Consider the following 23,861-nt stretch of genomic DNA (forward strand, 5'->3'; position numbering starts at 1 on the left):
CTTAAGAGCCAAACAAATTTCCCTGCAGGAGAAATTCTGCCTCAAGACTGCAGCATCAGCTCCTGTGGCCTGGCCTGTTCTACAGATTTTAGACTTGCCAGCATAGCCAACTCCTGAAATGTATATATTTACACTTTTATGCATGCATGTGTGATGATCTCTCATTTTATTGGTGCTACTTGCATCAGTTTTCTGTAGTTCACAGTGGCATGCTGAACTGCAAATACAAACATGATGCTTTGGGTCCAGTAATGTGAGCTGTTTTACCTGTAGCTAAGATGGGTTATTTGTACGGGTGCTCTGCTGAACCATAATACAACATGTCCAGGAGGGCTGGCTAGCTGCCGTGGGCAGCTAGAAACTACAAGTGAAAACCACTTAGCTTCCTATCTTCATGCCATAAACTTGGCCTCATTGATATAGTGTCCAGACCAAGAGATCTGACAAGCTGCTTCTTGGTGTTCAGACAAAAGATTGAAATTACTGAAGAAAATGCAGAGAGACACAGTGAGAAATTTCACATAACTGTTCAAAACAAATGTATTGGACCCTAAGAAAGTGCTATAGGATACATAAAATATTGGGTGCACTGGATAAATTTAGGAATTTACTTTTAAAAATTGAAAAAGTCAAGTGAATAAAGAAAAACTTTCATTTCAAAACAACTACTGAATTCAGAATTTCTCAAATTTGATAACACATGGAACTTCTTTGAAGGGAAAAATATTAGATACCCTATACTATTACCTAAATTATTTTCCTAATAATATCTGTATATATACAGATATGCATACAAACATCCGTATGTATAAATATTTGCATACATCCAAGTATTTGTATGTATTTTTATATACAATATAAAAATAGGTATCAAGTCCTTAGGTTTATGATCATATAAAATACCAAAGCAATTTTACATTAAATGATAGCAAAACTACAAAACCAATGAAATTGTAATTTAAAACATTAAATTAGTATAACAAATATTTGTTTATTTGGTTTAATTAAACTTAATGCAAATCACCATTTAGTTTCATGGAAAAAATATATGTTTTACACAGACGCTTTAGAACACAATGAACCACTATTTGGGTCTTTGTCATTGTTAATGTTACTTATTTTTAGATAATTCTTTTTTAAACACTGATTAATTATTTTGATGAACCAATGAATTTAGTAAAGAACCCGAAATTATAAAATTTGGCAGTAATGTTTCAATATTATTCAGGGAGAAATCTTCATTGTGGATTTACTATAGTAATGACTGTTAATGAGCTTTGGCTATTAAATACCAAGACAGAATGCATGAACCTTCATTCACAGCCAGAACATGAAACTGTTACAACGTAAGTTGTTCTGAGTTAGAGATGCACAGACGAAAGGAAGGCTGTCTTGTCTTAGACTCTTTTGGATACCCAAAATAGAGGAATAGAATCAATTCAACCTGGCTTCAGAACAAGGGTTTCTGCTTCTGTCCTCATTAGGGAGGAGGAGTGGCCTTTTGTGGAATAAAGAACTAGTGAGTTGTTTGGATCTGAGTGCTGTTCCAAGTGTATCTCTCCTTCCCTCTCTCTTTTCTCTTTTTCTCCCTCTTTCTCTCTCCCCCAACTGGCTGATGAATCTCCCTCTATCTCTGTATTTCTGTATCTATATCTTTTTGTTTTTGTCGCTCACGTCATGAGGTCTTATCTCTGCTTCTGTCTCCATGTCTCTGTTATCTTCCCTGTGTGTTGTCCAGATTTAGCTACCCATGTGTATATGAGTCAAAGACAGACTTACACTCCAGGCTTAGCATTCTTTACAAATGTAAATGCTGATTTGGGAGGAGACCTGTGTCCCCACTCCAAATTTCTAGAAGAGGGAACAGCTTAACAGACCACTGATTTTAAGCTGTGGCTGGTTTGGAGTGAGTGTCACACGTATGGTTGCCCACTCAACAGTGGCTATTAGAACACACTTTCTGAGAAGGACATAGGTATTATGGGAAACATGTCTATTTACATGTCTATTAAGGACCCAAAGCATCATTTTCTCCTAGCAACTATTCATTAAGGTACTTGAAATATCCAGTTGATTCTGACATTAAAGATAGTGTTCAAAAACCGGTCCAGAAAATTATACCATAGGATAAAAACAAAAGGCTTTTTTAAAACATGAAAAGAGCCCCTGACATCACCTACAAAGAGATAAACGGTCCAAGCCAAGGACTACTGGACTGTTCCACGAAGTGACCACTCGATAAAACACTCACCTGAAGCCTGTGGAAGGACTTGACATCAAGACTTTGGATGGAGACCCTGGCCCACCAAAGGATGTATTTTTCACCAACACTTTTTCTGGTAAAAAAAAAAAAAAAGCCTGGATAAGAATATATAATACTTAAAAATTAAACATAATACTATATAATCCTTCCAAGATCACTGCCTTCTTTTAAGTACTTTTATTTATGCACAACAGTAGAAACACGAAAATAGCTTTAATCTAATCACAAAAATGTTAATAAGTGAAATTATATCCTCATCAAATTATGTCCCCTTTAATCACAAACATTTTTAAATGTGAAATTATATCCTCATCAAATGTGAAATTATATCCTCTAATGTTTATTAGATATAGGCAGAATAGGTGCAAAGTTTATGCCCAGGGCTTATAATTTGAGAGAGAAGGAAGACAGGATGAAAACTAATATGTAGGAAAATCATAATGATAAGCTTTTATAAGGGTGCTAAAAATTTAGAGGTTACAGATGCAGTTGCTTAAATGCAACACATCCTCCAAAAAACGCTGAGCTGAGTCTTTCAAAAAATGAGAAGGACACTGAGAGGAAAGGTCAAATAAACAGATGCAAAGAGTATGAGTGAAAGAAGGCAGACAACTTGGCGAGGGGAGTGCAGAGGGAAGCCAGGGCTCTCATCTGGTGGCAGGCAAGGTGCTAAGGAACGGAGGTGTGAACAAAGCAGTAACCAGAGTTTCTTCTGCATGGGGTTCAAGAGAGGCGAGAGTAAAGCAGCAAAGTGGTAAATTAGTCTGGCAATGATATGTGGCATAAATTGAATGAAGAAGCAGACAGAAATGATAACTTTGCCTGTTACAATCAGCATGATGCCCTTCAGCAATGAAACACACCTGGTCAGTCCAGGACCTAAAGATCTGCAGGGTTCATTCCCTGTCACCTCCCCTACACAGCAAGCCTCACACATCAGCCCGGTCCCTGTAACTGAAATTCATTTTTCCTGAACACTGACTGATTCCTGATTCTGGCAAGAAGCCAGATCACAGCTAAGCTGGACACAGGAGACACTTACTGTACCTCATGTCCCTTGCTCTAAATAGAACTCTCTTCTGCTGCCAATACCAGACAAATCTAAATGAGTCTTGTCTCAGAGTGCACACGGATGAAAGTGTCCAAGTGGCTCCATGGGGATCAGAAGGAAGAGAGATGATGGAACGGAAAAGAAGCATCTATGCGGTGGAAGAATTACTAAGCACTGCTGGGAGGAGGTGATTAGGAAACAGGACGTGGACGGTGATGTAGGGGGAAATGAGAATCACAGAGAAAAAAAAGAAATGAGGAGAATAGGAAGGACACAAGAGAAATATTTGAGAAAATAAAAGGAAAGGGAGTCATGGAGCAGAAGAGAATAAAAATTAATCAGAGACAGAGGAGGGAAAGGAGATAGAAGGAAAGCAACAGAAAAGTAAAGCCAGTGAACTAAGGATGAGAACAAGAAGAAAATATGTATGGACTATACATACTTTCGGCCATCTCTGGCCAGGGTTACTGCTGCAAATCCACATTTCATCTGGCTAATAACAGAAAATAAACAAAAATAAAAGAGAACGGCAGAGATAGAAACGTCTGCATAAAAGCAAGCCTAAGACAAGGTTTTAAATAATACTGGATTTTTAATTCTCCTTTGATAATCATAAAAAGACATCAAAGTACCTGGCTTTTAAAATTATGTATTTCTATAATTTGCTTGTATCTAGACTGAGCGACTTCACTTTCACTTTTCACTTTCATGCATTGGAGAAGGAAATGGCAACCCACTCCAGTGTTCTTGCCTGGAGAATCCCAGGGACAGGGGAGCCTGGTGGGCTGCCGTCTATGGGGTTGCACAGAGTCGGACACGACTGAAGCGACTTAGCAGCAGCAGCAGCAGAAACTACCTACATTTTGGAATATGTGGCTTTAAGTGTATAAACTGTCCTTCCACTTATAACCAATAATTGGCCTATCAGCCCTAAGGCTTCATTCATACTGCTGCAACATAAAAAATTCATTAATTTCCTAAGTTCAACAAATCACAAAAACCTTAAATGAATTAAAAATCTGACAGTAATATAAACACAAGAGCCTTCCTCAACCTCCTCATCATTAAATATAAACTCAGTGACCAAGAACAGGATGCTCTGTAGGAGTTATGGGAAAGTAAATTTTAGCCTATGATTTTATTCTCTCTGACAAAGGAGAATAATGGAGAATGATAAAAGTTTCTCGAGAACCATGTACATTCTTGGTTATGTCATTTATCCTCTTACCTGGAGTTAAGCGCTGTCTCAGATGGATTATATTCATGGGTTATGCTCTCAGGACTATCTCACTCAGATGATATTTGATGAGTCCTCCTTGGTACCTTTCAAGATTTATCTGTAAGAGATCGTATGCTGAAAGCTTTTTATATCTGTATTATGTCACTGATAGTATCACATCAATACCTACTGAATAATCATTAAAAGTTTAGAACCACATTTGCTTGAAGAGCTCAGTGGAAAGACAATCTACAAAACTGTTTACAGTTGTCACAAGGTCCTTTCTTTCTCTCTCTCTCTGTCTTTTTAATTCATTTTATTCAACTATTTAATATAAGGGTTGGAAGCTTCTTGAAGGGTCCTGTGGGGATGTTAAGATGAATAGGTTTCAGATTTTTGTTTTGTATATGTTTTCATTGATTGCTGAAGAAGGCTTTCTTATCTCTTCTTGCTATTCTTTGGAACTCTGCATTCAGATGTTTATATCTTTCCTTTTCTCCTTTGCTTTTTGCTTCTCTTCTTTTCACAGCTATTTGTAAGGCCTCCCCAGACAGCCATTTTGCTTTTTTGCATTTCTTTTCCATGGGATGGTCTTGATCCCTGTCTCCTGTACAATGTCACGAACCTCATTCCATAGTTCATCAGGCACTCTATCTATCAGATCTAGGCCCTTAAATCTATTTCTCACTTCCACTGTATAATCAGAAGGGATTTGATTTAGGTCATACCTGAATGGTCTAGTGGTTTTCCCTACTTTCTTCAATTTCAGTTTGAATTTGGCAATAAGGAGTTCATGGTCTGAGCCACAGTCAGCTCCTGGTCTTGTTTTAGCTGACTGTATAGAGCTTCTCCATCTTTGGCTGTAAAGAATATAATCAATCTGATTTCGGTGTTGACCATCTGGTGATGTCCATGTATAGGGTCTTCTCTTGTGTTGTTGGAAGAGGGTGTTTGTTATGACCAGTGCATTTTCTTGGCCAAACTCTATTAGTCTTTGCCCTGCTTCATTCTGTATTCCAAGGCCAAATTTGCCTGTTACTCCAGGTGTTTCTTGACTTCCTACTTTTGCATTCTGGTCCCCTATAATGAAAAGGACATCTTTTTTGGGTGTTTTAAAAGGTCTTGTAGGTCTTCATAGAACCGTTCAAGTTCAGCTTCTTCAGCGTTACTGGTTGGGGCATAGACTTGAATTACTGTGATATTGAATGGTTTGCCTTGGAAACGAACAGAGATCATTCTATCGTTTTTGAGATTGCATCCAAAATCACTACAGATGGTGACTGCAGCCATGAAATTAAAAGACGCTTACTCCTTGGAAGGAAAGTTATGACCAACCTAGATAGCATATTCAAAAGCAGAGACATTACTTTGCCAACAAAGTTTTGTCTAGTCATGGTTTTTCCTGTGGTCATGTATGGATGTGAGAGTTGGACTGTGAAGAAGGCTGAGCGCCGAAGAATTGATGCTTTTGAACTGTGGTGTTGGAGAAGACTCTTGAGAGTCCCTTGGACTGCAAGGAGATCCAACCAGTCCATTCTGAAGGAGATCAGCCCTGGGATTTCTTTGGAAGGAATGATGCTGAAGCTGAAACTCCAGTACTTTGGCCATCTCATGCGAAGAGCTGACTCATTGGAAAAGACTCTGATGCTGGGAGGGATTAGGGGCAGGAGGAGAAGGGGACAACAGAGGATGAGATGGCTAGATGGCATCACTGACTCGACGGATGTGAGTCTGAGTGAACTCCAGGAGTTTGTGATGGACAGGGAGGCCTGGCTTGCTGTGATTCATGGGGTTGCAAAGAGTCAGACATGACTGAGCGACTGAACTGAACTGATATATATATGCTGCTGCTGCTAAGTCACTTCAGTCATGTCCGACTCTGTGCGACCCCAGAGATGGCAGCCCACCAGGCTCCCCCATCCCTGGGATTCTCCAGGCAAGAACACTGGAGTGGGTTGCCATTTCCTTCTCCAATGCATGCATGCATGCTAAGTCGCTTCAGTCGTGTCTGACTCTGTGCGACCCTGTGTACAGTAGCCCACCAGGCTCCTCTGTCCACAGGATTCTCTAGGCAAGAATACTGGAGTGGGTTGCCATTTCTTTCTCCATATATATATGTAGAAAATCTACATAAACTATCAGACATGTTTGACAATACAAATAAATAAAATCAGTCTAGGGAATCAATCAGGGAAAGAGTTTCTCCAAACAAATACATTGCTAGTCAACTAATCCTGAAATTTTTTTCTAAGCAGAAAATTAGAGATCTCAGTATGTCCTGACCTCAGTACAAAAAACAGGTGTTCAAGTACAGAGAAGAGAGATCCTGATTTAAAGGAACTATTTTATGGTATTTTCCCTAAAATATAAGGCACTACCTCTTTTTAGATGGATGATTCCTTCATTATTTAACCATTTCTTGATGAACTATAAACACTGACTATCATGCCATGTATCAATATAATCAGTCTGCTTTTCGATTTCCAATTACTGATCTTCTTGTCACTGCTCCACAACAGCCTCAATTGCTTTCTAGTTGTTTTTCTTAATCCTGGTTTGTCATGGGCTGAGACCTGGAGACCTAAGTTCATTAACATGTGCATAAGGTCCAATGTGTGTTAAAAAAGGCCCAGTAAATCTATAAGGGGAGTATGTGAGTCAATAAATTTCATCCACTGGTAATATATATTATTTTCACTTCCTTTAACTTATGTAATATTGATAAAAACCTGTACATAAATATTAGGTATTTTATGCTTTTACCAAAAAGGAAACTGAGATTTGGACAGATGAAATAACTTACCCAGTGTTACTTAGCTGTAAAATTATTGCATAAAGTCTCAAACCCAATTCTTCTCATTCCAAATCAACTCTAAGGACTTTGTTCAAAGCAATTTCAGGTTTTTTTGTGCTTCTGGCTGAGGAATTTGTAATCCAGAGTAAAGCTTCCTAAAACATGTTTCATCAAAAAATAATACAAGTTATAAGCAGTATGCAATAAAAGAGGAAAACACTGGTTCAAACGACTTGCTTTACTGGACTTCTCAAAGATTTCAATAAGCTAATATGCTTCATAAATCTCCAAAACCAGCATTTCCATAACTACTTGGACCTCCAAGGTGACCCTCTGTAACAGCCTACATCCAGACTTCCAAGGAGCAAACTGCAGGAGGCAATGTCCCAAGGTTGGGGGGGGTGGGGGGGTGGGCGCGGGCAAGAGGTGGGGAAGAGGGTTCAGCAGACCAGGTTAATCAGATCTGATCATCTTAGTCTTTGTATGCACTTCCCAATTACAATCTGTTTATATAGCAGAGATTAAACAATAAATTTTAGAAAAGCTTGATATTTACGTGACTTATTGTGTTTTGATAATACAGACAATTACGTCTAATACAAGGAAGAAATAACTCTTTCAAGAGTCACTACAAAATGCACCTATGATAAAAAGAAATGAAGTCACTCAGTCGTGTCCCACTCTGTGACCCCATGGACTGTAGCCTGCCAGGCTCCTCCATCCATTGCCAGGCTTCTCCATCCATTGGATTTTCCAGGCAAGAATACTGGAATGGGTTGCCATTTCCTTCTCCAGGGGATCTTCCCTACCCAGGGATTGAAACAGGGTCTCCCACATTACAGGCAGACTCCTTAATGTCTGAGCCACCAGGGAAGTCCCAATGATAAAAACATACTATAATACTAATAACATTTCATCAGATTTTCAAAAAGTTTAAATTCCCAGAATACATGGCTATAAAATGGAAACTCTTAGGCTGGATTTGGAATTAAACCATGCACCATGACAGACCACAGCACTTTGTACCATAACCTTCCCCATCACATCTCAGATAGCCCTCAGGTCTTCATGATCTCTGTAACAAAAAGAATTCCCAGTGAAATTCAATAATTTCCATTTTCACAAATTGCCTATAATAAAAATATTTGAGCAATCCTTCAAAACTGAACAAATAACTTAAACTAAGTCTATTTGTAGTTAATTAAAATATTTTCGTGAAATACCACCATTTTAGTAATAATAATAGATAATGTCATTATGTGGCTCATGAAAGAAAAGATTCTCTAAAGAGAAATGATTCCTAACTTGTCTATTGATAAGATTTCACATCATGAAAACCCTCTTGGCCATATGTTGTCACCAATATCTGTGAGTGGAAATTTTGCTAAACACTTTGTATTTAATAATTAAAACAGTCCAATAATGTGAAACACTATAAATAATCTCCAGTTTTACAAATAATAAAACTGAGGTTAAGAGAAGTGAATTAAGTATACTAAGCATGTGGAGCTAGAGTTGGAAGTCAGGAATCTTATTACAAAGCACTTCACTTAATCTACCTGTCTTTGCAACGCTCATATTCAGTTACCTGTTTCATATATTAAATATATATTAGCAACCTTCCCACTGGCTTCCCAAGTGGCTCGGATGATAAAGAATCTGCCTGTGATGCAGGAGACCTGGGTTTGATCCCTGGGTCAGGAAGATCCCCTGGAGAAAGGCATGGCAACCCACTCCAGTATTCTTGCCTGGAGAATTCTATGGACAGAGGGGCCTGGCGGGCTCTAGTCCATGGGGTCGCAAAAGCCAGACACGCCTGAGCAGCTACCACTTTCACTTCCGTACGCGTGCATACGTGCTAAGTCACTTCAGTAGTGTCCAGCTCTCTATGATCCTTTGGACTATAGCCTATCAGGCTCCTCTGTTCATGCGATTCTCCAGGCAAGATTACTGAAGTGGATTGCCATGCCCTCCAGTGGATAGACCCCTATCTCTTATGTCTCCTGCATTGGCAAACAGGTTCTTTACCACTAGCGCCACCTGGGAAGCCATAGCATCCTTATACTCCTATTTTAACCTTATGGGAGTCATGGAAGGTTTAAAAGTAAAAATGTATTTTCAGTAAGATCCCCCTGTTTTACCTTAGCAAGCTTCTTGAGACTATAAAGACATCCTTTATTTACTTTGACCTATAACTAATCTCCACTTTTCAACTGGAAGTCAGATGACCATAGCATCCTATGATTTCTTCTTCTCTTTTGACATTTCTGCTGTCTCATCAAGGCCTTTACAAATGGAACTTAAATATGATTAACTGCAGCACGAGCCAAACCCAAATACAAACCAATGAAGCATACATGAATGGCAAAGCAAGCCAGTTCTAAAACCAAAGATAGTTTTATCAGAAAACTAGTAGATGCTCAATCTGTAATTTTGGATTTTGTATAAATTAACTTTAATTCAAAGGTCAGTAAAAAAAGAGAAGGGATCATATAACTAACTCACCTGTCAGTGCAGGAAGAGTCGGAAGTGGTATAATTGAAAGAGTCTAGAAGGGAATCTTATCAGTCAATCCTCAATTATTTATTGAATACCCACCATCACTAACTACTATCATGCCACAGTGTTTTGGATCCCAACCCTTGAGTTATCAATTCGGACAAAAGCATGACCAGAGAATGAGTAGGTATTAATGTAAATATGTACCACTCGAAGCCAGGGTAGCAGTAACTTCTGGGCCACTATTAAGACAATAGCATAATATAACACAGAATTCCAAGAGGATAGAATGAAAGGTAAATTCTGACTGATTTTGGAGAAGTCAAATCAATGGAGTAAAGGACCAAAAATGCACCAGAGCTATATGTTTTAGTTCCAGATGGGAGAATCACTGTACTAGGGACTGGGTACTAGAAAAGCGAAATAAACAACAGAGCCGAGGTAGAATATTGAGGTCAACACCAGAAGTTTACCTTCAACTACCAGAGAAGGCAATGGCACCCCACTCCAGTACTCTTGCCTGGAAAATCCCATGGACCGAGGAGCCTGGTGGGCTGTAGTCCATGGGGTCGCTAAGAGTCAGACACAACTGAGCGACTTCACTTTGACTTTTCACTTTCCTGCATTGGAGAAGGAAATGGCAACCCACTCCAGTGTTCTTAGCTGGAGAACCCCAGGGACAGGGGAGCCTGGTGGGCTGCCAATCTCTGGGGTCACACAGAGTTGGACACGACTGAAGCGACTTAGCAGCAGCAGCAATGAGAGCTTTTTATGTCTTCCATTTGTCTGTTAAGTTGGTTATTTTTTATAATGTAAAATGCATTCTGGAATTTGAAGTGAGATGCCACAAACAGAAAAGAGTCCCTCTCCACACAATATAGGAAAAGGTCACAGAGGTCTATTACATAAAACTGGAAACATTACTTGGACAGAGCCGGTGTTCAAGGGAAGGGACAAGCATGAATTTCTCTCATATTCTCATCTGCAAGGAGTATTCATTTTCCAACAACATGCCCTCTATCCATGGTGTGCTGATAAGGGTTCAACAACTGACTTTCCAAAAATATATATATATATATATATAAATTTTACTGCTTTAAAAACATAGCAACCCAATTTACAAACAATGATAAAACATATAAAAATCACTGTTGCCTGCAATGCAGGAGACCTCGGTTCAATTCCTGGGTCAGGAAGACCCCCTGGAGAAGGAGTAGGCTATCCACTCCAGTGTTCTTGGGCTTCCCTGGTGGCTCAGATGGTAAAGAATCTGCCTGTAATGCGGGAGACCTGGGTCAGTCCCTGTGTTGGGAAGATCCCCTGGAGGAGGGCATGGCAACCTGCTCTAGTAGCCTTGCCTGGAGAATCCCAATGGACAGAGGAGCCTGGTGGGCTATAGTTCACAGGGTTGCAAAGAGTCGGACATGACTGAGCATCTAAGCACCGAGCAGCAATCATCACTCTAATAAATTCCATTCCAATGACTTCAGTGCAACTTGCTGTTTCCTATTAAAGAGTTTTTTCCTAAAAAAAAACACTATCAGTTTCTTTTTCATTCTGTCCCCAGCAATGATGCCACAATAGATTATGTATAAATGTTTGATTACAATCTGATTCAAAAAAGAAATTCTCATGTCATTGACAAATCAGTATAGTTCTGACACAGACGGTTGATGTTTTCTTTTACATTACAGGGTGAGTTTAAAATAAAACAACAAGGATGTCTGTCAGAATTCATTCAGTTTTCAGTGACATGAGCAATTTCTTTGCTAAATCAGATAGTAGTTTTCAAATGCTAGAAGAATATTTTCTCAATTTTCTGTGCTATTTACAATGTAACAGCTGCAGACACAACACGATTTAAAATTTAAGCTGCATTATTAATGCTAAAAATATTAATTGTTTAAGTCTAGACAATGAACAAAGAGATAATTTTTAGCATTGATGACTTTCACAGTATAAATACTTCCATCATAGTTGATTCCAAACTATCAATGCAGGACTGGGAAAAGCAGATAGTATTATATAGCATTTCCACCTTACAGATACTAGATAAGTAAATAACATCAAAAGCATAGATAATAGTAAAGTATATTAAGATAAGTAAGAAGTAACAACTCTTTCATATTTAATATCTTTGTTGTTAACATAATATTCAATGCTGTTTACACAATTTCATTTTTATTAATGGCTAGTTAACAAAGAGCAAAGTCGCTGTAAATTTAATAATTTGTCTGTTGAGAGCCCGTAGGAGCTAGCAAGAGCATGCCAACTACCTCTACCCATCCCAGCCTCCAGAAGAACAGTATCCTGCCCTTCTAACCATCTTTCTAGGAGTATTTCCTCAGCTGCAGCATGATTTTGGAAATTCTCGACTATAACCTCTTTGGTTTTAAAAGATTCTCATTATTACTTCCTACACTGGAATGAAATTTGAGAGATAAAGAATGCTGGTGAAGAAGAGTGGGTCCATTTTCCGCTGAGGAACAAACTAGGAGACAGTGACAAGAGCTCTGGGATTTGCAGTCAGAAAACCTGGACCTGCAAACCCCGTGCTGCTGTCTCAGATGTGCCTCTTCAATTCTCAGCTCCGGGATTCTTATCTGTGAAATGCAGCTAATAGTCAACCACCTCACAGGTTTTTTAATAAAGGAAATATCTGTGAAAGTGCTTTATAATTAAAATTTATCATATACAATAAGTCATTTTGTAACATGCTATTCTTTAAATGAGTTTAACCTTTCAGAACTTCTTTTTTCAAAGAGGAAATTAGTCATGTTTTAATTTTTTTTTTTTCCTGCTAGCTTATTACAATTGACAGTTTACAACTCAAGACACGTTTCTGGTTTGGAAAAAGTTTTGTTTGTATTCCAAAGTAGGTATATTTGGTTATGAACATATTACAGGAGATACCAAACATATTCAAAAGAGCTTGACTACAGAAAAGACATTCAAGAGACCAGGACTTCACAGCTAGTTCATTCAACAAAACCTATGACACAATTTTCAATTTCTCTGAGCCTCATTTTGTTTGTCTTTCAACTACAATGGTAGACTGAAATAATCTGATGCTCCTTCTTAATCCAAATTTTCCTATAATTTTCTTATAAGTTCCCTAAAGCGTCCCCTTAAATATTGATAAATAGTGGTTATTTACAAAATATCAGCTGCCATTTCTGGCTTTTAGACTCCTAAACTCACAATTAATTGGACCTTACATAGAAACATGCTTTGAAATAGGTCATTTACTTATAGAGGAACAGTCCACAGTCCTTTTGTTATTAGAACTACAGAGTGGTGACTGTTCTTTTTAGTCACTGGGGTACATAGAAAAGGTTCAGAAAAATTTAAATCCAAAACATGAGAAGCTACTTTCTCAGGATGTAAAAAAAAAAAGAAAAGAAAAATGGAACATCTCTGAAAGTATAAGGCAAATAAAATACAAGATCTATTTTATTCTATTCTTCATAACATATCAATTGCATGAAGATCTATAAAATTTTGGAAGCATTTCCTTTTTTTTCCTTTTCTTTTAATACATAACTTCAAGTTTTCCTGTTTTGAAGGGCAATTCCTCACCCCAAACTCTTCCTCCAACCTGCTTCTCCTTCGTTATAGGTCTGTCCTGTGGCCACAGAGCTCTGAAATACACTCCTTAGCCCACCTTAGAACATTTGCTTCCAATTTAAGCACAAAGAAAACTAAAGCGAAAACAACAACAACCTCGAATACAAATAAGAATCATTCTACACATAAGAGAATGTGTGACAACTGCCCGACTCACACAGGGTTAGGTACAGAAGTGAAAATGGGACCTGACTGATTCCTTAGATAAGAGGAAGCCTTCCTGGAACTTATTTATTACATGATGAAGAAGAAAAGGATGCTCTTTATGAAACAGTTTTCTTGGGAACTCAAAATGTAAGCTTCTACCACTGACAAGGTGGCATTTTTAGATTAAGCTGTGGGAAATCTAGCATGATTTACAAATACACCCGTCCAAGAATAACAGCCTTCCTGCCATTCGTGATTGGCATCGTTATTACAGACTCTATTATAATCTTATCTTGCTGTCCAACAAAGCAATTCATTCAGCAACTAAGCTCACGTCAAAGACAAGGCAGAGTCTACTTATTTGCAGAAAAATGCTTTTGGAAAACATAGTCTCATTGCTCAGACAGAACCAAGAATGAACATGACATGGTGCAAGGTGCTTATGATAGAGGGTAGCAGGAAACGAAGTCGAAACAGAAATACCAGCTGAGAAGGTGTTTAATCTTCAAGGTGTGAGGTATTACATTCTAGCACTCTCTCTGACTGATAGCAGGCATGAAGGGAAAAACTACCTAAAACATAAGGGGAAAAGTACACTTAGGTCCCTTTGATGTCTGTGATGGCAAAGCACTTCAGCTTTTACCTCCAGTCTTTAATAAAACAGCAGAAGCTTCTGGTTTGTAAATAAAGGAAGCTAAGAGATTGCTGAATCAGGTCTGTCACACACACAAAAATGCAACTTCACTTTAATGGATGCCTGAAACTAGTCATGTCAATATACACACACACACACACACACACACACACACACCCTCCCTTAGAGTTGTCTTTTCAGCTACTCTGTATCTACTTTTAACAAGGCTTCTATGTTCAAATAATTTTTCCCATGGAAAAACTAATGAACTGTTAAAAATGCATGTAATCAAAATGTGGAAGGAAGTTGGATAGCCCCTCTTTTCCCAAAAGGCAGAAACAAAAAGCCATAAAGCACAGTGGGGATGAGGCCAATATAGGTCTCTGCACGAGGAATGATTAATGAAACACATCAATTGTTTTTGTTTTGTTTTTTTTTTCCCAGCAGGAATGAGGGGCAAACACAACAGCAGCAAACAAAAAAAGGGAGATTTTGTTAATAACTCAGATACTGCTCAAACTGTCCTGGACCTCCAGATCCACAAAAGCAGCAGGGTTCTGCCAGAGGCCATAAGTGAAGCAGATAAATCTCAACACCGGGGAATCCAGGCCCCACCTCCCATTGGTCTTCCCTGTGGATTCTGCTGATGATCCACACAGCCTAGGTGTGTAGAGAGCACCCCTTCTCCATGCCTACCCTCACCAGTGATGTACACATGTGCTTCCACACTCCTCTGGAACTACCAACTCACACCATCTCCTGCTAAGTTCTAATGGGGACACCTAGAAAGCATTCAAAGAAATGTGTGCTTTTTAAGCCAGTCTATTCTATGCACCCCGGGCTTCCCAAGTGGCGCTAGTGGTAAAGAATCCACCTGCCAATGCAGTAGACACAAGAGAGGCTGACTCAATCCCTGGGTCAGGAAGATCCCCTGGAGGAGGGTATGGCAACCCACTCCAATATTCTTGTCTGGAGAATCCCATGGACAGAGGAGCCTGGCGGGCTCTAGTCCATAGGATCACAAAGGGTCAGACACGACTGAAGTGACTTAGCACCTGTGCATGTATTCTTTTCACCCAAGACAGATGTACAGAATTCTAAGGAACTAAGAACTAGGGCTAAAATCTGAGATCACTTACATTCAATCCCACCCCAAAAGAATCCCCTCATTGCCTTCCCAATTGTGATGATGATCCCACTTCAGTCCGTCCACTGCAGGCATTGAGAACATGACTGTGATGCTGGTTCAGATTTGGGCCACTCTAAATAAATTTTAAGGAAATTCTTCTTACCTTAATTTGCCATCTGGTTCCCTGTGGTTTCCACCTAGAGAATCTGACTGGTGCTAGAGAGAAAGGAAGACAAGAACATTTTTCTAAGAGATCATTAGTAAACTATTATGGTTTCTAATTATAGACAGCATTTAGCACTGATAAGTATATCAACACCCAATTTTTATGACACTTTGACAAACTTTTTTAAAAAGTTATAAGTCTCTTCATGAGCTGTCTCCCAATTAATCATGACTATAGAATATTGCTGATAGAAATTCTGCAACTGTGTTTATAAGTCCTTTCAACAGTCTATAAGGTCACTTATTGAAACTAAGATTTTTGTATAAAGGTGATCAGTGTCACTTATTGTTTCATGTGTTTCAGACTTTAATTCTACTTTTCCAGTTGGAAAACCAATTTTCTTGCTCTTGAATACGTTGAGTAGAAACGTATCTACCATCTTGAGTAACACACCATCTAAGAAAACAGTGGTCTTGCCTCGTCCTTGTCCATCTTGCTCCTTGCCTTCTGTCACAGTCTTCTATAATTCTCTACCCTTCTAGCCTTTGCCTGTTTTCATATTCTTTCAGCCTTCTGCCACACTTCTACATGCACGTGGCATTCCCATCTTTGGGGTTCCTTAGAACCTGAATCATCAAAACATTTTATGTGAAGTGTCATTGATTTCTTTGGTTGTCTCCTCTTTATTTTTCTTCCAAGAATAATTAGAAATCTTACTAACAGATTTTCTCATTTTTAGAGGACCTTGTCTCCCTTTAGGAGTGTCTGGTTCTGTGATGTGCCTATGTTCTTTTTTTTCCTTCCACTTTTAGGAGTGAGGCTTCCATAAATACTAGAGATATGTTTGCCTAAGACTAGTATTTTCTTTTTATTTTTTATGTATCTTAAGAAATTTTCACCCCAAACTTCTATCACTTACCACAACTTCAAAATTGCTCTATTTCATCCAAGCAATAAAGTTTTGGCCGGGCTCAGTCCTATGACCATCTCCCTCAGAATTAGAATTCAGATGTGAGAGGGTTTCATGAAGACACGTATGAATGCATGTAATTGAATTAAGAAATGAAACTGACAGTTAAGTCACTTAGTCATGTCCAACTCTTTGCAACCCCATGGACTGTAACCTATCCGGCTCCTCTGACCGTGAGATTTTCCAGGCAAGAATGCTGGAGTGGGTTGCCATTTCCTTCTCCAGGGGATCTTCCTGACCCAGGGATTGAACTTGGGTCTCCTGCATTGCAGGTAGACGCTTTACCATCTGAACCACCAGGGAAAAGTCAGACTTTTTCTGACAGTAAATATGTCATTTGGCTGATTGATTTGATTTGAGGATTGGCTTTGCCAAATAAGCAGCTTAAATATTTTCCATAAATTAGCTAATTCTGTAGCTCTGAGATTTTAACAATAGTATATTTAAAATGCATGAAAAGAAAGCTTTTTATCAAAACTGTTTATTGGTAAATGTGTATCAGAATTGTTAATAATAGTGATTGAATACATCTCAGTAAAGCCTTTTAGGTGTAATGCCTATAAATTGAGAAAGAAAATGACTCTAATGACAGGATGACAAATCCTTTTGCAAGTCAGGATCAAAACTGGAGAGAACATAATTAAATTGTCAGATGTTAGATTAATAAAAATATTTTTCATGATAGATCACTATATGAATTTTTGGCACATAAGTCAGAAAGAGCTCAAAAAATTGAATGATATTATTATACCAAAACTTCTATTTCTATCTTCTTACTTAAAGTTTTCTCAGTGCTTACATATATATAAAATATAAAAATATAATTGATGCTGAACTTGGCCTCAATTAAATTATATCCAATATTCATACATGAAAAACCTGCTATTCTTACTGAGATTGTCAATATTATTTTTCTTTTTGCATTTAATAAGTTTTAAAATTTATAATATAGTAATTTTTGGCCAATTGAATTGTAATAATAATTTTCATGAAGTTCAATCTAGAAGAATTTTTTTAATACTTAAAGCCTTATGGCTAGAAAAATAAAAAATAATTAAATTCTAATTTATAAAAATTTGTTGCAGAGATACGTGATAGTGAAATGAAAGCCTCGTCCAACTCTTTGCAACCCCATAGGCTATATGGTCTATGGAATTCTCCAGGCCAGAATACTGGAGTGGGTAACCTTTCCCTTCTCCAGGGGATCTTCTCAACCCGGGGATCAAATCTAGGTCTCCCTCATTGTAGGCAGATTCTTTCCCAGCTGAGCCACAAGGGAAGCCCAAGAATACTGGAGTGGGTAGCCTGTCCCTTCTCCAGCAGATATTTCCAACCCAGGAATCAAACCAGGGTCTCCTGCATTGCAGGTAGATTCTTTACCAACTGAGCTATCAGGGAAGCCTGAGATATATTATAGGTGACAAGTAAAAGACTTTCAGAAGTATAAAAGTATATAATATTAGAGTAAAAGTTTATTGGAAAAATATAATGGAATTATGAGTTCAAGAAGAAAAAAAAATTTAATATTTATTTAAATTTTGTTTGTATATTTCAAATAAAAGTGCCTTGAATCACAGAATTTAACAATTGGAAGAAAAATTAAAGATTAACTATTAACTGATCTTCACACATTTGCCTGCATTACCCCACATAATGCTGAATAATTTCTTATTCGTTCAAACATTAATTGACATAATTTTTTTCTATCTGAAGTTTAAATGATTACCAAAGATGCAATTTCTGTCACAGTATACATATTTACATTAAATTTTTTTAAAAACACTGTTACTTAACTGCTTCAAACAGGGCCAGAGGGAATCATCCTGTAAAGGCTACTGTAATCTGATACCACCGTTACCCGTGTCTGCCGTCTCATGGCTGTGCTTCTGCGGTGTCCCTCCTCTTCTCTTCTCCTATTATCCTGAATATTGCCCTCTGTGTCTCCGCTATATCAAGAAAAGAATTTTTGACAAAGTCAGTATTTTTCCAACCTACTTTTTTTTTTCCTTTTTTTTTTTTAAATAAAGGAGGGTTCAGGATAGGGAACACGTGTATACCTGTGGTGGATTCATGTTAATACATGGCAAATCCAACCTACTTTTAAAATTCAGTTTATTTTGAATCATGAAGTCGCTCAGTCGTGTCCAATTCTTTGCGACCCCATGGACTGTAGCCTGCCAGGTTCCTCCGTCCATGGGATTTTTCAGGCAAGAGTGCTGGAGTGGATTGCCATTTCCTTCTCCAGGGGATCTTTCTGACCCAGGAATCGAACCCGGGTTTCCCTCATTGAGGGCAGACGCTTTACCGTCTGAGCCATCACGGAAGCCTGCATAAAGCATATACCACTTGTCTACTAGGGATCATCTCCATCCTTTCAAATTCTGGCAATAACTATGAACTTGCATTTACTTTGTGTTCATATATATTATTTATTCACAACATACCTAGCACCTGGATGCTCAATCAGTGTGTTAGCCTTTATGGTTATAATGTTGTTTTCTTCAATAAATACTTCAAGGACACTTTGTTATCAATCTCATACACATTGTTTTTTATATATGTCATATTTTAACTATCTTTTAATATTTTTAGGAGAACTGGTTGGTTTGATAGTTTTAAATTTTTATTAAGAGTTTTCTTTTTCACTTCATCTTGCTATTTAAAAATATATATCTAAAATTGAGATAGTACTTCCATGACCATGGGTATTATATACTCCAAAATCCTTATTTTATGCTTGAAATATTATCACAAGTGATTTTTTTCTTGTCTGAATTAGTGACCAAGCTAGCCCAGGAAACTAGACACAATTGAAGACAGGGCTTCCCTGGTGGTTCAGTAAGTAAAGAACACATCTGCAATGCAGGAGACCCAGGTTTGATCCCTCTTGCCTGGAGAATTCCATGGACAGAGGAGCCTAGCAGGCTATAGTCCATGGGATCACAAAGAGTTGGATATAACTGAATGACTAACACTCTCACTGGAATATGAAGAAACTGTTACTCCACTCTCTAATGCCTCCCACGCTTCAACTGGTCAGCTTTTGTCATTATATACCATTGCTTATCCACTATCAAAGTTTATAACATTTATATTCTTTTATGCAACCATAATTAAATCACATGGGTGTATAACTAAAATTGAGTTTCAATTCTAAAGGTTGAAAAATGTTAATATTATCATTATGTGAATATCATTCACTACAGAACCAAGTATAGTGATTGGGCAAATAACCAAAAGACCAATACTTTTATTAAGAAAGCCATATTAAAGAATATTAAAGGCTCATGATCCAGAGTTATTTATTTTAAACTCTCAGCTACTCAGTTCACTGTATGTTTTTAAGATGATTTTTTTGTTAGACGTTTGCTTGATTTCTCTTGAAAGCCTAACGTTTCCCCCCACCCACTCTCTCATTTATTTTCTTATCAAAGAAATGTCTCCTTCCTCGCCCAAACAACTAAGTCGTCCAGCTTCTTAATCAATTAAATATGTTGAATGGATTTTTTTTTTTCCTTGAAAACAATATTCTTAGAATCCTACTGCTTTCTTTTTTTTCACTCGTATGATGAGGCCACATGGTATTGTCCTGCGTGGCACCACTGCAGCATCACTTCACACATGCTAAGTCACTTCAGTCATGTCCAACTCTTTGCGACCCCATGGACTATAGCCCGCCACACTCCTCTGGCCATGGAATTCCCCAGGCAAGCATACTGGAGTGAGTTGCCATGCCCTCCTCCTGTGGATCTTCCCAACCCAGGGATTGAAACTGCAAAATATGTTTCCTGAACTGGCAGGTGGGTTCTTTACCAGTAGCACCATCAGAGAAGCCCCACTTCACACAGAGACCAGACTGATAATGTTTCAGAAGTCTTGCTGCAATGAAAATTCTTTACTTTTTCCCCTTGGGTATAAACCCTGTTTTCTCCCTATTAATTGTATTTATTCATGGAAATTAAAGGTATCATAAACTTAAATCCTAACAGAACCTCGTTTTTTTATTTGTTTTTTACCTTTAGACCTCCTCCATCCACTTTTCCCACCCCTCGCCCCCTGTCTCTGGCAACCACCAATCTGTTCTCCACCTCTATAAGCTTGGGTTTCGTTCGTTTTTAGGTTCCACATGCAAGAAAGATCATAGGGTATTTATCTCTTTCTGTCTGACTTATTTCATTTAACATAATGCCCTTGAAGTCTATTCATATGTTACAAATGGAAATTTTCATTTTTTGTTGAATATTATATTGTATATGTTCTGCTGTGCTGTGCTTAGTCTTTCAGTTGTTTCTGATTCTTTGTGATCCCATGGACTATAGCCCGGAGGCTCCTCCATCCATGGGGATTCTCCAGGCAAGAATACTAAAGTGGATTGCCATACCCTCCTCCAGGGGATCTTGACAACCCAGGAACTGAACCCTGGTCTCCTGCATTACGGGCAGATTCTTAACGAGCTGAGCTGCCAGGGAGGCCTTATATTGTATATATATGCAATATATATACTATACACACACACACACACACAATTTCTTATCATTCATCCATTGATGAACACTAGGTTGTTTCCATACCTTGACTATTGTAAATAACGTTGCAATGACCATTGGGGTGCATGTATCTTTTCAAGTTAGTGCTTTTCTTTAAATAAATACTCAGAAGTGGAATTGCTGGATCATATTTCAGTTCAGTTCAGTTGCTAAGTCGTGTCTGACTCTTTGCGACCCCATGAATTTCAGCACACCAGGCCTCCCTGTCCATCAACATCTCCCCCAGAGTTCACTCAAACTCACGCCCATTGAGTCAGTGATGCCATCCAGCCATCTCATCCTCTGTTGTCCCCTTCTCCTCCTGCCCCCAGTCCCAGCATCAGAGTCTTTTCCAATGAGTCAACTCTTCGCATAATGTGGCCAAAGTACTTCAGTTTCAGCTTTAGCATCATTCCTTCCAAAGAACACCCAGGACTGATCTCCTTTAGAATGGACTGGTTGGATCTCCTTGCAGTCCAAGGGACTCTCAAGAGTCTTCTCCAGCACCACAGTTCCAAAGCATCAATTCTTCGGCTCTCAGATTTCTTCACAGTCCAACTCTCACATCCATACATGACAACTGAAAAAACCATAGCCTTGACTAGACGAACCTTTGTTGGCAAAGTAATGTCTCTGCTTTTGAATATGCTATCTAGGTTTGTCATAACTTTCCTTCCAAGGAGTAAGCATCTTTTAATTTCATGGCTGCAATCACCATCTGCAGTGATTTTGGAGCCCAAAAAATAAAGTCTGACACTGTTTCCCCATCTTTTCCCATGAAGTGATGGGACCAGATGCCATGATCTTAGTTTTTTGAATGTTGAGATTTAAGCAAACTTTTTCACTCTCCTCTTTCACTTTCATCAAGAGGCTTTTTAGTTCCTCTTCACTTTCTGCCATAAGGGTGGTGTCATCTGCATGTCTGAGGTTATTGATATTTCTCCCGGCAATCTTGATTCCAGCTTGTGCTTCTTCCAGCCCAGTGTTTCTCATGATGTATTCTGCATATAAATTAAATAAGCAGGGTGACAATATACAGCCTTGACGAACTCCTTTTCCTATTTGGAACCAGTCTGTTGTTCCATGTCCAGCTCTAACTGTTGCTTCCTGACCTGCATATAGGTTTCTCAAGAGGCAGATCAGGTGGTCTGGTATTCCCATCTCTTTCAGAATTTTCCACAGTTTATTGTGATCCACACAGTCAAAGGCTTTGGCATAGTCAATAAGGCAGAAATAGATGTTTTTCTGGAACTCTCTTGCTTTTTCCATGATCCAGCAGATGTTGGCAATTTGATCTCTGGTTCCTCTGCCTTTTCTAAAACCAGCTTGAACATCAGAAAGTTCACGGTTCATGTACTGCTGAAGCCTGGCTTGGAGAATTTTGAGCATTACTTTACTAGCGTGTGAGATGAGTGCAATTGTGCGGTAGTTTGAGCATTCTTTGGCATTGCCTTTCTTTGGGATTGGAATGAAAACTGACTTTTTCCAGTCCTGTGGCCAATGCTGAGTTTTCCAAATTTGCTGGCATATTGAGTGCAGCACTTTCACAGCATCATCTTTCCGGATTTGAAATAGTTTGACTGGAATTCCATCACCTCCACTAGCTTTGTTCGTAGTGATGCTTTCTAAGGCCCACTTGACTTCACATTCCAGGATGTCTGGCTCTAGGTCAGTGATCACACCATCATGATTATCTGGGTCATGAAGCTCTGTTTTGTACAGTTCTTCTGTGTATTCTTGCCACCTCTTCTTAATATCTTCTGCTTCTGTTAGGTCCATACCATTTCTGTCCTTTATCGAGCCTATCTTTGCATGAAATATTCCCTTGGTATCTCTAATTTTCTTGAAGAGATCTCTTGTCTTTCCCATTCTGTTGTTTTCCTCTGTTTCTTTGCATTGATCGCTGAGGAGGGCTTTCTTATCTCTGCTTGCTATTCTTTGGAACTCTGCATTCAGATGCTTATATCTTTCCTTTTCTCCTTTGCTTTTTGCTTCTCTTCTTTTCACAGCAATTTGTAAGGCCTCCCCAGACAGCCATTTTGCTTTTTTGCATTTCTTTTCTCTGGGAATGGTCTTGATCCCTGTCTCCTGTACAATGTCACGAACCTCATTCCATAGTTCATCAGGCACTCTGTCTATCAGATCTAGTTCTTAAATCTATTTCTCACTTCCACTGTATAATCATATGGGATTTGATTTAGGTCATACCTGAATGGTCTAGTGGTTTTCCCTACTTTCTTCAATTTCAGTCTGAATTTGGCAATAAGGAGTTCATGATCTGAGCCACAGTCAGCTCCTGGTCTTGTTTTTGCTGACTGTATAGAGCTTCTCCATCTTTGGCTGCAAAGAATATAATCAATCTGGTTTCGGTGTTGACCATCTGGTGATGTCCATGTATAGAGTCTTCTCTTGGGTTGTTGGAAGAGGGTGTTTGCTATGACCAGTGCATTTTCTTGGCAAAACTCTATTAGTCTTTACCCTGCTTCATTCCGTATTCCAAGACCAAATTTGCCTGTTACTCCAGGTGTTTCTTGACTTCCTACTTTTGCATTCCAGAAAAGGACATCTTTTTTGGGTGTTAGTTCTAAAAGGTCTTGTAGGTCTTCATAGAACAGTTCAACTTCAGCTTCTTCAGCCTTACTGTTTGGGGCATAGATTTGGATTACTGTGATATTGAATGGTTTGCCTTGGAAATGAACAGAGATCATTCTGTTGTTTTTGAGATTGCATCCAAGTACTGCATTTTAGACTCTTTTGTTGACCATGATGGCTAGTCCATTTCTTCTTAGGGATTCCTGCCCGTAGTAGTAGATATAATGGTCATCTGAGTTAAATT

General features: G+C 38.6%; 1 long non-coding RNA gene across 4 annotated transcripts in view; it reads right to left on the reverse strand.

Moving 5' to 3' along the window:
- Positions 1-981: 981 nt before the first annotated feature.
- The window catches only part of LOC139184897 (uncharacterized), a 37,049-nt gene continuing 14,169 nt past the window's right edge, over positions 982-23,861 (reverse strand). For 2 of the 4 annotated variants that reach the window (XR_011568414.1, XR_011568412.1), the window contains 5 exons: positions 15,527-18,445; positions 7,337-7,482; positions 4,543-4,651; positions 3,757-3,807; positions 982-2,336 (listed from right to left, as the gene is read on the reverse strand). This is a non-coding gene — a long non-coding RNA (uncharacterized lncRNA). The remainder of the gene's footprint in view (positions 2,337-3,756; positions 3,808-4,542; positions 4,652-7,336; positions 7,483-15,526; positions 18,446-23,861) is intronic. The other 2 variants (XR_011568415.1, XR_011568413.1) reach the window with 2 other exon arrangements.

Source organism: Bos indicus, chromosome 9 (assembly GCF_029378745.1).
Source record: "Bos indicus isolate NIAB-ARS_2022 breed Sahiwal x Tharparkar chromosome 9, NIAB-ARS_B.indTharparkar_mat_pri_1.0, whole genome shotgun sequence".
NCBI lineage: Eukaryota > Metazoa > Chordata > Mammalia > Artiodactyla > Bovidae > Bos > Bos indicus.